The sequence below is a fragment of the Ambystoma mexicanum genome, chromosome 2q (assembly GCF_040938575.1).
Source record: "Ambystoma mexicanum isolate Mex_15411 chromosome 2q, UKY_AmexF1_1, whole genome shotgun sequence".
NCBI lineage: Eukaryota > Metazoa > Chordata > Amphibia > Caudata > Ambystomatidae > Ambystoma > Ambystoma mexicanum.
The window spans coordinates 517315380-517329324 of record NC_090924.1 but is presented as its reverse complement, the minus strand read 5'-3'; the positions used below and the strand labels follow the sequence as shown (position 1 = coordinate 517329324).

General features: G+C 45.6%; 1 protein-coding gene across 1 annotated transcript in view; it reads right to left on the bottom strand.

Annotated features, from left to right (window-relative positions):
- TMEM184A (transmembrane protein 184A) overlaps positions 1-12893 on the bottom strand; it is a 426102-nt gene extending 413209 nt beyond the window's left edge. The window contains exon 1 of the mRNA XM_069647636.1: positions 12290-12893. The gene's annotated coding sequence lies outside the window, so the exon portion shown is untranslated. The remainder of the gene's footprint in view (positions 1-12289) is intronic.
- Positions 12894-13945: the final 1052 nt, after the last annotated feature.

Genomic DNA, 13945 nt, shown 5'->3' with positions numbered 1-13945 from the left:
CAGGCGAGACTGATGAGCAGGTGGGGCCAGGAGGGTGCATGGACACTGCACTCCTTTTCACTGGCTGAGCTCTTCACATGCTCGCCTCGATCTCTCTCGATCTCTCTCGATCTCTCTCTCTTTTCTTCGAGGTGGAGACTAAAGCTGCCAAAGGAGTTGCTATGTGAAAATCCAAAATGACTGGGATTTCTTGGTCCTTGTTCTCCAACAGCAGAGTCATGCCACACAGGTTTCTCAATGCCAGGTCTTCTCCACAGCTTCCCAACGTCTGCCTTCACATAATAATGGCCATCATTTAAAACCATGTGGCAAGAATCCATGGGAAACCTAAAGGGGAGGATGAAACGTACACAGATGTCCAGACAGCCTAGACCGAAAAGCAGCCATGCACCGGTCTTTAAGACTCATGTTATCCGCACAATAGCACGGCTTCGTGAGGACCCTTTAATCCAGGTTTATCTTTTGGTGCACTTGGTGACATAAAAGCCTTCTCCCACTTAGTTAAGACTGAATTATATGTTTAGGTCACCTCTAAAGGGGTGCATGAGTCTTCCAGATAAGGGCATTTAAGAGATGTGGGCTCACTTCGGAAAATAAAAGACATTTGGGAAAAGGAGGTTGAGGTTGGTTCTCCTTTTTCTATTTTCAATGCAAAAAGTACCTTGACACGTCGCTAATCAGTGGGAAGCGGTGTGGGGGCAGAAAGATACCTCAGGGTTCAGCAGGCACGTGAGCCTGTTTCGGTAAACACAGTGGTGCGGTGAACTCTGCCTTTGGTGTACTCATTTGCAGGCACACAAAGCACTTACAGGGGTTCAGCTTTGGATTCCTGGTCAGAGTATTATCTTATTTGGAATGTTCCAGCTTCGGAGGGTATAAATACAGAAAGCAAGATGGCATGAAAAACTAGAGTTGTTCTATGGGGATTAGCCATTTTGAATCTAGGGTCACCAAAATGTTAACTCAAAAAGAATGTTGAAACAGTAGTACCCCAGAAGAAAATTTAAAAAAAAACAGTACACTGCCACCAACCTGTCTTGTGTGCAAAAAATGTTGCTTGGTAAAAAGGTAGTGTGCCTTATTTATTTTAACATTTTCGTCCATACAACGGATACAACTACTCCAGCCAACCCTTACCATCCCCCACCGCCCTCACAGCCACAACTAGGTCACACGAGGCTGTGGAACAGACAAGATACCACCAATCACCACACAACCGGGTGTATGGACAATAGCAGCGGCGCTAGTCATGTGGAGGGGGGGGAGGAGCATGCAAAGTTATTAAGGGAGCGAGCGGAGGGGACAGCTAGCTCCTCAAACGGCCTCGAATGGAAAATCGGGCACGTACCTCCTGAGGCTCAGGGTGTACAAGCATCCCGTCAGGTAAGATTACACGAGCCCAACCGGTTTCAGTCCAGGATAGAGATGACTAACGAATACCATTAACAATTTCCTTCTCTGCATACACCTCTCAAACTCCAAACCAAACACAACCACAAACCTCTAGCGCAGCAAACCGCACGAACTTCACTACACTGCAGCAACAAAACAAAAAAACACAGACTCGCACATCAGCACACGACGACTATCGGCCGCATACACCCCAGGCCCAGCCGACGGAACCACCGGGCTGAGGCTGCCAACAGCACATCACTGCAATCTTGCACTTTTCCAGCCTCCACCCACTAACCCACCATCCCCCCCCTCTTTCAGAGCCGCCAGAGCGCCAGGGGACCACTCCGGTGGTGATAGTGCGCGGTACAAATGACCTTTAACATTAACATTTGGTTCAGTGTTCACGCACTTGCTAGGCCACCAAAAGGACAAACTCCAGACTCAGAGATGAGAACTTGGAAAACAGGGAACGTGAGATGCTCAAGAATTCTGGGCACACTGGTATTCAGGTCTTGGAGAGCTCCATGCTGGCAATATCAGGCACATGCTAAAACTGGGGGGAAGAAATCTCCCCTATAACAAGGGAATCCGGGAGGCCAAGAGAGGACAAAGAGCTGAGATTCGGGGTTTTAAGAACATGAACTTAGCGGGAGCCGCCTACTATGAGAAAGTTAGAAAAGCTAAAAACAGATATAGAGCCTGCATTAAGAGCATAGAAATGTCAGAGAGGAACAACAGATATCAAAGGCTCGTACATACCATCTGCTCCAGAAATTCTCGTAGTATATGGTCACTCCTAAACGAGAATAGAGGGAAGGTAAATGGACCATTAGCCAACCCTATTGGTGAAGATGTATGGATAAAATTTCTATTAGGTCGTAACTCTGGAGAGGCGGAGGTTCCTAGTATATCTCAAGTGAAGGCTCCCTTCCCCCCGCCGTTTGACGTTTCAGCGGAGGCCATTCATAACAAAATAGTCACCCTTAAGGCCTCTAGAGCCCCCCGCCCTAACGGGCTGGCTAATGCAGTAATTAAGAACTACTCTGCATTTTGGGCACACCTCTTTTCTATTCTTTTCAAAAAGATCTTAGCTCAGGGGACTATTCCCCGCTCCTGGCAAACAGCTATTCTCTTCCCTGTGTTTAAAAAAGTTAGCCGCATAGACGCTAACAACTACAGGCTCCTTTCCATGCTTGACATCACTGGCAAACTCTTTGCCGCATTACTGCTTAGTGAGCTGCAGAAGTGGGTGGAACAGACTAACATACTTAGCAGATTCCAATGTGGTTTCTGGCGAGATTTTTCCACCTCTCACAATCTTTGTGTGATGGATATGCTTCGCACACGGGCACTTAGCAAGGGGCAGCCCCTGTTTTATGCCCAATATCTCGACTTCAAGGCTGTCTTTGATACCATCCCTAGAGCAAGGCTATGGATTAAGCTGGAAACAATGGGCTGCCTGCCTGGTCTTTTATACTAAGACAGCTGCATCATAATACCTCTGCGTGCCTCAGATTAAATCAGGAAGGCAGTATGACTAGACAGGTGATCCAGAATAGGGGGGTAAAGCAGGGATGCGTAACTGCACCCCTCATTTACAATCTTTATGTATATGACATCCCTGCAGCACTTGCCGAGGCGAACAACTGCCCCCCAAAAATTGGTGAGGCACCTTGCACTGTCCTAGCATATGCTGATATGGTTGTATTTGACAATACCATAGCTGGATTTAGGTGCTCTGCGGTCACTTTATGGGATTACGCTAAGAACAATGGCTTGACTATGAACCTAGATAAGCCAAAGCTACTCAGATTCACTAGGAAAAGAGCATCCCGAGTCAATTTGCGGGTGCATAATAACCTTATACTTTACGCTCCTTCCTATCGGTATCTTGGAGTAGAAATTGAGCCGTTGGGCGATTATCCCATGTGCCGGCAAGGACTGATAACCAGGGCGATGCAAGTAATAGCATTAATATCTTCGTTCACAAATAAGCAGGGCGGCTTTACCTTGTGGGGGACTAGACACCTATACATCCAAGTGTTTGCACCCATGATCACCTACGGCCTTGGAGTCTCTTCTCTCTTTCGATCTTGCCTGGCTGCAAGTGATGGAAGGTAAATTCTGGCACCGGATACTGGGATTACCTCTGAGTGTCCCAGTGGCCATGATTAGGTTTGAATTGGGCCTCCCCTCACTCAAAGCATTGGTACTCAAAAGGAGGGCAGGATTCTATCTTAAAATGAAGGGCAGCGCTTCCAATCCGTTACTGGCTGTGATCCATCAAGAAGTGAGCAAAAAACACACCACTTCTCCCTTCCTGAAAGACATGACCAAATTTCTCATGGATATAGGCTGGACGCACAGAGGGGTGACTGTCTCTAAGGATGTTCTAAAAGTGCTCAGCAAAAAGGTGAACCTCTGGGACTGGTTAGAGAATTTTTCACACCCGAGCAGCCTAAAGACTCTTCATTTTGTAAAATATAGACTGTATAATTTTATGCAACCACAAGCATATCTGTATCTCTGCCCCACCAAAAGGCTCAGACGTTTCATTATTTTGTTCCGTCTGCAGCAATTACCCACCCTGTATAACATAGGAGCCAGGGAAAAGATCCCTGCCAGTGAGCGAGTTTGTCGCTTGTGCAAATCTCCTGAATGTTTGGAGACAGCCAAGCACTTGTTGACTGAGTGTTCGACTCTGGGGTGTTCAATCTCTAAATATCTTGGGGAATTTGTACACGATCCACTAACCATTTGTGAAACTTCATTCTGGCTGTATTGCACTAACACCTGCAACATGCATTTGTTTATTGCATTGTATAATGTGTGGCAGCTGATTGAAAAAGACCTGGGCTCCTTGATCTGAAACATCTCATTAAGGTGGGTTAAATATTGCTTGTGACATTCTGATCAGGCAGGGGTTTCATACCTTTTGTACCTTTATTATTACTCCGAGGCAGGGTGTCTTTTGTTGAGAGGTTTATTGCTTGCTAAGATTGTGCTGATGTGTAGGCAAAGACTATAAGCTACACACAATTGTTTTTATCCGAGTATTTTGTTTTCTCTTAGGTTGTAAATATTCTAAAGAAAAATTTTGCTTTACCACATATTTTCTTCTGTATATGACAACTGCTGATTTGTTTCTTTTAATGAGTTAATGTTAATGTATGTAATTTGTATTATGTGTAAAGTTTGAATTTACTTTCAATCTGTATCACAATAATTATTATTATTAATTATTATTATTAATATCCGGAAAACACTCCAAGCCCGAATGACCCAGAGTTAGAAAATAAATAAATAAATAAAAATAAAAAAAGACAATCAAACGCCCCATGCGCAGGACCAGGGAGATGTAACATTTTGTTAGAAACATGCCTACTAAAGTTACGACGAACTAAGTGTCGGGTGCTGTATACAGAATCTTGGAGAAATGTTACCTTCATAAGGCGAGCTCATTTTTTGAGTGTTCACTTTGAAACCCCCAAGGACCTATGCCTGCCTCTGGCAAGTCCTCCCGTAGAGGCAGGAAGAAACTAGTGTGGTCTTGAAGATAGCAGGTAAAAAAAATAAAAATCTAAGGAACCCTCATGTAAACGAACAGGCTGTTCTGTGCAAAAGGCAGTGCAGTCACTTCCAGCGTAAACAGAGAAAAGATCTGCCCACAACGAAAGACATTTTTAAATAGCCTTGATCATGTGCTAATCGATTTACTCTTAAGAATGTGGGGACTGTTTGCAGAGTGTACCAGAAGGCTGCCCAAGTGAAGAGCGATTACGTGTCCAATATGGGAAGGTCAGAGAATAAACATACAGAAACATATGGAACCCGGCCAACACACCTTTACAACTAGATAAGGGTACACAGTAGGTGTGCTTTGGTGTGATAGATCCGCATTTACCACTTCGCTATCTTGCATTTACTAAGCGTCAATAATATGCATTTCACTGTACAGAATGTTTCCTCCGAGGGGATTTGAAGTGCACGAATTCAAACACAAACGTGGCATGTGTGGGTACATGGTGGTAGCATGACATGCGCCTAGTCAACATGGTGCGGGCGGCTTGCTTTGATGCCTCGAGCGCCTGTTCTTCAGTCACCACACCTACTGAGAACATAACCTTCTAGCATCAACACTGACGATGCAGACGGAACTTTGCCAACCCAAAGTCTCTGGGTACTCACACTGCTTAACTTACATAAAAAAAAAAAAAAACACTCAAAAGTATATAGAGGGGGTGCTGATATCGACATTAAGGTCAGGAGGCAAGTGCATCCATCGGCCAAAGCCCTAGGCCTTCACCCACCTCTGCCCTCTCCCGACACCCGTGAACTGAGCAGAGGAAACACTTCATTACAAGGGGGCGCGAGAGCTGGCGGAAAATCTACCGCTGCCAGTTCAGAACTGGCATAATCACTCTCATCCTTATGGCCTGAAAGAGGAAATGCCACGGTGGTTGCCAAACGCTAGGAAGAAGGGTGAAAGCCGCCCACTTTTATCATCTTTGATACCACCAGTCCGTGCAGGAACTCTACATGGCAGAAGCCCCCACTTCACGCAGATGTCCACCTTAGGCCGCCCAATGAATACGTCTAGCATCTTCTCTGTACCCAGTCTGAAGCCTATACATTTGCAAATTGTGCAATCAGAAAAACGTGTGCCAACCTTGCCCACTTGGCCAATATATGCGATCCAGTGTACATAATTCGGCATAATAGGGTCTTCTTTTATTTGGCCAAGAAAATGAAAACCACAAGTGATCATGTGACGTGTACAACATAATAAAATCTCTCTCAAACGTTGTCGCTTAGGCTGCCACAGGCCTCGACTTTGCAAGGTATCTGCCGGCACAATGTCTTACTCCACAAACCCTGGGCTAGGGTCACCACCTACTAACCATTTTGTGAGTGGGGGCATTAAGCACAGTCGTCTTAGGCATCCAGCCTAGACCAGAGGCTTGCCATCTAGCATGCATTGCTTATGTTCATCTCCACCCTCTCCCACCACCCAGGACATGTGGGTAACACCTGCTGCTCTCACTTGTGCCTGCTGAGGGACCAAGAAAGGATCAAATTCTCAGACAGGAGGGCATGAGCCAACCCAATGCATCTCATTTGATCAGACTCGGAAGGATGACATGCCTGGCTAGCTCATCCAGGAAACAAACAAGACCAGCAGCGTGCACCCAAATATTCACAGAAGATTAAAACCAACTACATCGAAATGTGTTATCTGTGACTTGCAGCTATATGAAAGTAGAAAAAAGTGGAACTAGAATCCTGTCTGAGCCGACTGTTTATATCATCTATATAAAAGGGTATGGGATGTTTCGCTGCATTTTTCTTCGAAGTAGATTTTGCTGAAAATGTGGGGGGCGGGTTTAGGTTAATGATAAATGTAGGTTGATAAGGACGAGGGCTGCGCCCGATACCCAGCATACATTATCAGCAAAATCACACATTTAAAAAAAAAAAAAAAAACATTTGATGACATTTACTTCTGCAAAACAAACTACTAAATCAAAAAAACAAAAATCACATTGAACGTATATAAGTACCTACACATTTGCAGTGAACTATTATGCACTATAGCAAAATCAGTATTCCTCTACAAAGATCAAATAAACTGTGCACCATATTTTATAGATCATTTCTTTTCCTAGTTCAAATTTAGTCACGTCTTGGTAAACCGAATTAAATCTTTTATTGTACAACCTCTTAGTATAGCATACAATTTTAGAGATCATATATTTCAAATTGGAACAAAAATGCAATGGAACACACATCCTTAAGTCTTTTCAAAAATGGTCTTTGGAACTGATCTTCCTTAGATACCTCAATCCAATCCCAGTTCTATTCAAGAATAGTCGTTCATATATAAAATAAGCTTTGTTTTTCTTTCCCTAGTTACATATGTTCGATTCGGTTCTTGGGCAATTGTTATATGTATGGGCGTTTGACAGGTTGGATTTCTCACATGTATTAATAGAACAGGATTGTATTGTGTACATTAGGAAACCAACTACACAGACATTGCCCTGATGAAGCTCACCACAGGTCATGAATAAATGTATAACCTCACGAGTGAAACACGTGTTGGCACATTAAGTAATTCGAGACGGTACAATAATCTAAAGTTCCTGATGTTTATGCATGTTGTAAACTCAATGCACACACAGGGATGAGTTTATTGATTTTGAATATAGGACAAGAGTAATTAGTTTTACAATAAAATTGGGATTACCAAGAAAATAGAAATTTTCTTTGGATTGAGGTATCTAAGGAAGGTCACTTCCTCAGATCAGAATAGCATTTTTTAATATACTTAAGGATGGGTTTGTATTTTTGTTCAAATTTTAACTATATGATCTCTAAAATTGTATGCTAACTAAGGGATTGCGCAATAAAACGTAATTGTGTTTAGCAAGTCACTTGACTGGATTTGAAGTAGGAAAATAAATGATCTAATGCACAAATTACTGTACAGCAGTACCCCAGCTGGCCCATAGAGCTGCAGGTGGCCCAACAGTACATCAAGATACGTAGCAGCACCCTCGAGAAGGATGGGGATGCAGATTAATACTCTCGCATCAAATCAATAATGACAACTCGATAGTTTGGCAAGGGGAGTCCGTTTAATGCAAAGTACAAAAAACGGGGAGTTATGAATATTAGCAGTCACTCGATCTTCCTTCTCGCTTTAGCTCCAATTACATAAAAAACACATCATTTATACTAAAAAATCATCATCACTGACATGTAACGCTTAAAACTTTGGCATGCAATTCTATTGGTTCTAGGAAGGTAACTTTAATATAGGTGCTATATCTGTATATGGTAACAAAGTGAGGGGATTGGATAAACAGTGTCAGGTGGGGCATCCAAGCCCTTCCTTCAAAATGGCTACTGTAGACGTCACTAAAAGTATGATGTCTCATTGGTTCCATTAACTGTAGGACCCTAGATTACTTGGTCCACTATGACTGGGTTGGCATCAACCCCACTCATACTTTTCCACTAGCTTAGCAGCGTGCAGAATAGCGACATTTAAAGAATAATTCTTCCAAAAGAACACAAGCAATTTGTTTGCTCTGCTGGAAGATCATCTCATTTTAACATCTAGACGCAGTTGCATTGCGCAGCGCGATTATCTGGTGCATAAATATTCAGGCACTGAGGTAAATTTGTTCATTGGACTAATTCACGTTCAATAGCCTGCCAATACAACCACCCAAATAAAGTGAATAAGAAGGCGAAAATCTCCTGGCCTGAACTGTTTACCTACTGGTACTTAAACCAGGCCAGGTGGCCATCCTTTCACAACAAGGATTGACACATTTGTTTTGTTGGATGAAGTATTGCCTTCACACCGTTTAAGTTGAGGGGTGGATCACTGTGACTGTAAACATACTGGGTGGCCAATTCATACATTGGCTCTGTTGGAATGACCCTGAATATTTGTTAGAAATAGGACACTAGGGCCTTTAAAATGGGAATAGTCACTCCCTCTAACTTAGGAGCCTGCCACCCATGATTAAACTACTATGATGATGGTACTAGGCAGTTTTATTCCAAAGCCCAGTTTCTTAAGTGGAGCTGTAGAAAGGGTTACTTGGGCTTACTCCCTCCCATCCAGAGTTCTCTCAGTCGCTGCGCCATCAGCTGCACTGCAGAGTGTTACGAAATAAAGGGCTTTTTTCAGCCTATATAGGGTCTGTCTGCAGTGTTGGTGGTACAAAGAGAGGATCAGTGAGTTGAGTGGCTGCTGCAGAGACGGTTGCCACCGATTGCTTGCATCACACAGCAGCACCCTGTAGAGGATTGGTGCATAGTTATGATTAGCACACTGAATTGCCTTTAGTCAATGATAATCGGTGGTGTGTTTTTCCTGCAATGAATGGTACTCTTTGAATTGGGAAGCAAGGGCTGTCAAAATGGACGGTCTGAATTGCATATATGCATGCAATTTCGTTTTCTGACATACAAAATGGGGGCGAGCCTCTCAAAACAGCATTCTGATATATTGTTTCCGGCCCACAGATGGACTGTGAATCTGTACCAAGACTACATGCCGACCCCATGTTTTGATATTTTGGATGTATGGTACTGAATGAGGCCCCACACTCTCAATACAGCTTTCACCATAACAATCCACTGATAAGTGTACAACTATGATTGAACGTACAGGCGCTGAGTCGCTTTCTCAGGACACTGCGGGCGCTTTGGCAGGACTCACTATGTTAGTTTTGGATAAAATGCCACCTATAAAATGAAACTATTGCAATAGAGTGGAGCAAGGGAGAAATATATGAGGTGGGACACCAAACATGTACACGTTTGGTTATTTACCTACCCATTGACTGCCCATGGCCATGCTAATCCTTATGAGCATTTCCACCTGCTTTCTGCCCTTCTCCACCCAAAACACATCCTCCTGGGATCTCCTTTGCTAGCCTTGCCTTCAAACTTTGTTCTCTTAAGTGCCTGCCAGTCTTTTCTCACAGCAGTCTTCTGAGAGTTCATGTCTTCATTCGAACAGTAAACGCGCTACTGGTGTAATAGCAATGTCAACCAGGTCTGCCTTCAGCCACTCGATGTATAAGCACTATTCCTGTCCTTCACTGAAGTTCTGTTCAAAACAAGTATTAGCAAAGTCATCAGTTTAAACCAGTGTATCAATATGAGGCATTCACCAGGCACTGCTATTATTTGCCCGGGGACTCTCGCTGCAGCAACAGTCCAGTTAATACCACTATGGCAGTGTCTGATGAATGTCTTTTCCATGCCTACACAAAAGACAAAACTGTTGGCACTGCCAATGCACATTTAAGAATGCCTTTCATCTGTGTACCCTTCCCAACATGGGAATAGGATTATCATTATAATTTCTTTTTTATTGCAACAAATACGCTGCCCCTGAGCTGTCCCCCCTCACCAATGGATGAAACGGATTAGGGATGCATGTGGTATGGGCACCTTTAATACCGGATGCATTCGTTTTTCTAATCTGTAAATGTGGAACATCCCTGGTTCCTATATCATTGAAGATCTACTTTGAGAGATCATGAACTTATTTAAAGCATCACTTTTTAATCCATGTATGTTTAAATCCAGCTTCAAGTGCACTAATTTTGACACATTTTATTCAACATTTTCTTGTGGGATACTCCCAATCCCCTCATATGAAGATTGGGCTTGTGCACTGTGCTCACTCCGCTGGCGAAATATGGGGCCACTTTGAAAAAAATGTCCAGGGCCACTTTTGGTTCTCAGCCCGGCCCTGATTGAGACTGTGACAGACTGAGAGAAACCAGGGTAAGACTAGTCTAAAGAAGCCCGAGCAGTGGTAGATTGCTGTGGCTTATTTGTAATGTTTTTTCTAAAGTGGTAGGGCCAGATAGTTAATAGGTTCTGGACTGAGGACTATTTTTTGTTTTGACTAAAGAGGAGCACCTTTAGTTCAGTTGATAGGAAGGGAAACCCCCCCTTAACAATAGGCAGAGAAGCGATTTCCTCGAGTCCGACAACGACTCCTGGTTCGCCAGACCACGTAAAACATTCTGCCGCCAGCTTTGGTGCTGTATGGTATTGCCCATTGCTGCCATCACCGCGGCTTTGAATGCATGTGCTGATGAGTGCCCTGTGTGTGGACTGCTGTGTGAGCGGCGAAACGTTCAGGTGCGACATTTGGTGAGTGGCGAGCTTGTAGAGAGGTAGGGATACTCCCCTACTCCGACCTTCTGATGCGGCTGGCCCATCCAGTATCCTCCAAAGCCTTCCTTTTATACTAGTGGCTCCTGGTTCTCCCGGGCCTCAGCTAACCTTACCATTATGCTAGGGTATGTCATGTTAGGCCAAGTCATGCTGCATCAGGTTACACGATGCCATGGCACAAATTCAGGGGGGGGGGGCGTCACAGTTTGTAGACGGTTGTCCAGGGTCTTCCTTCAGACTGACCACAGACACCTCAACTACACTCAGGCCATAGCGCCACCTTGACCCCAATGCGGCTATGGTGAAATAAAGCTGGACGTACAGTATGAACTAGCACCTGACAAAGCCATCCACACAGTTACCAAGTCAGAATGCACCATAAAAAATAAAAAAATAAATAGTGCATTTGTTCTTTAAATTGCCTCAAGTTTGAGGACACTGCCAGCAATCTGATGTGCTTAAATTGCACGACTTGCTAACTTGACACAAGTTCCCCACAACCATTCCTAGGGGGAGACCACTCCCCTTAAGTTACCAGAAATAATGTTCGCGCGCCCATGCAGAAGCTCCTCTGTAGCTTCTACTGCACCATATGAAGGGTAAGGTCGCCCGATGCCCGCAAGATTAGGTCTAGTTGTGCACCTAGTTTTGCCCCGAATCCTCTAGGGCACACGGGGCCTGCCTGCATCCTATTGCTAAACTTACTAGACAGATTACTGTTTATGTAATGCTGTTTGGAGTAATTATAACTGCAGTGGTAGGTCTAGGCTAGTCCACAGGCAGCCCGGCTAAGGGAAGCAATACACTAGCGACCAGCCAGAGCTACTTGGGCACACCTAACAGTTTAACGCTTTGCAAATAAGACAATATTTAGATACTGAAATAGACGTCAGCAGGAAGCTTTGAAACTAAACGAAAATTACATCCGTCATTGTGACACCCCAGCTCTGCGTGACACATGGGTAGGCTCACGCGCTCCCCTCAAATAGCCTGGTTGACAGGTGAAGCGTCAGACCTCCCATGCAGAATGTCATTTTTACGCCCCGAATCTAAACACGTTCTAAAAAGGAGGCGCTCCCCCTGTGAAGCGAGTTCGAGAGAGCTCGGACAGGTGCACAGGTCGGAAGGAGACACTCGAATACTCGGAGAAGCCGAGCTCTGGGGACAGGACACTCACCTCTTAGCGAACCTCGCAGCGCCGCTGCACAGCACACACAGCCCACAGTCGTGCAAGATGTGTAGACCGTGACCTTCGAGTCCCAGAAAGCACAACACAGGAACACAGTCCAGGCACCTTCATCCAGAGACGGGGGGCAACGTCCCCCTTGCCATTCCCCGGCTCACAGGGCGCCGCACCAGCGCTTGTAAACAGTCGCACAGTGCGAGCCGCCGGCTCCTTAACAAGGCAAATCCACGTGTCGCCGTCCACGGCTGGGCCCGGTGGCAGCCACTGCGCCTCGGCGTCAATCTCCTCTCCGGTGTAAGCGGGGTCCTGGCTGCTTCCTTCGCGCTGGGTGTCAGGCAGGGCTTCCGCGGGCAGCAGCCGAAGTGCAGAGCCTTCCAGACAGCCTGTGCAGCCCCGCCTCCAAGCAACAGCCGCCTGCACACTGCCTTCCGAAACCCGCCCTCCTCGCCTGTCCCACCTGTACAACGGGCTCTTCCGGCACCTGTCCTGCAGTAACAGCAATCCCCTCCCAGCGGAGCACTCGCCTCCTCCCAAGGACTGGACTTTTCTCCCTCTAGTGGGAGTAAAGCATTCCTCCCACTTGTGTAATCGCTCCCCACCCCTGGCACTACTCTCATCCCACCTGACAGCACTTCAGAGTTTTCCTCACTCTTTTCCCACGCTCTCCCCATTCCATTGCTGTAGCCGTACCCGATGCACTATAGCCCTGTAAACGCGAGCATCCTCCAGTTGCTTCGCCTGCAGTCGCAGCGCACTTCTGTCGAATTACTCTTTCATTAGGTTATTGCTCTAGATATGAGCGCCATTCTCGGTCTGCAAGTGACACGCTCCACTGTGTTAAGTGGTCCCCTGTCACTTTGCTGTTGATGCTGCTCGCAAATGAGAAATACTACAAGTCCCATAATGCTACGGATTCTTGCTGATCGTTTCACCTGTGAACTGCAGTTATACTTTTTATACGAGGCTCTCTCCTCAGACCTGTGGTGTAGTCCAAATCCTGACGTTTTAGACCCACTCATACCAGGTGGTTCTGACGAGAGTTTTAGGCTGAGTAGTGTGGGCTGCCCCCCTGCTCTTGTACCTGAAACCTGTCACCTGTGATAATGAAATGATAGTACAGACCATATTTTTGCTTTGTGGAAAAATTGTGGCCGTAGGCCTTTTTATTTTCTACAGAAAATAATGCCACACAATAATCATGACAGCCAAACATCCTTATCAATCGCTTTTGGGCACCTCGTGTCCAGGGGTTATGGATGCCGAGCCTTCCCTTAGGCTAGTTTTCGTTGCCCTGTGGCATCCCTTCCTGGACACGTGCCGCCGCCTACGACTTTTTCTTCTACCATGTACCGATGAAGAGTACTTGGCGTTCTTGATCCTGTTCCTTCTTCTTTTGCCGGGTGGGTTGGGTGGTAAAACGTTTCCTTATCCCCCTTTCCCAGGTCCGGGGAGCTTACCCGAGTGAGGTGAGCTCCGGACCTGTTTGTGTCTCCTTGGGTTTTACAGGGGTATTTATCCTCCCTGTCCCCTTTGATGTGTTGCTGGGGGCCGGGCTTCTTCCTGCCCCCCCTGCTGTTTCCTTCGCACCTTTTGGTGCGTTCCCCTGGCAACGCCGAGGGCGGGGGCACCGCTTTGGCTGCCCCTCCC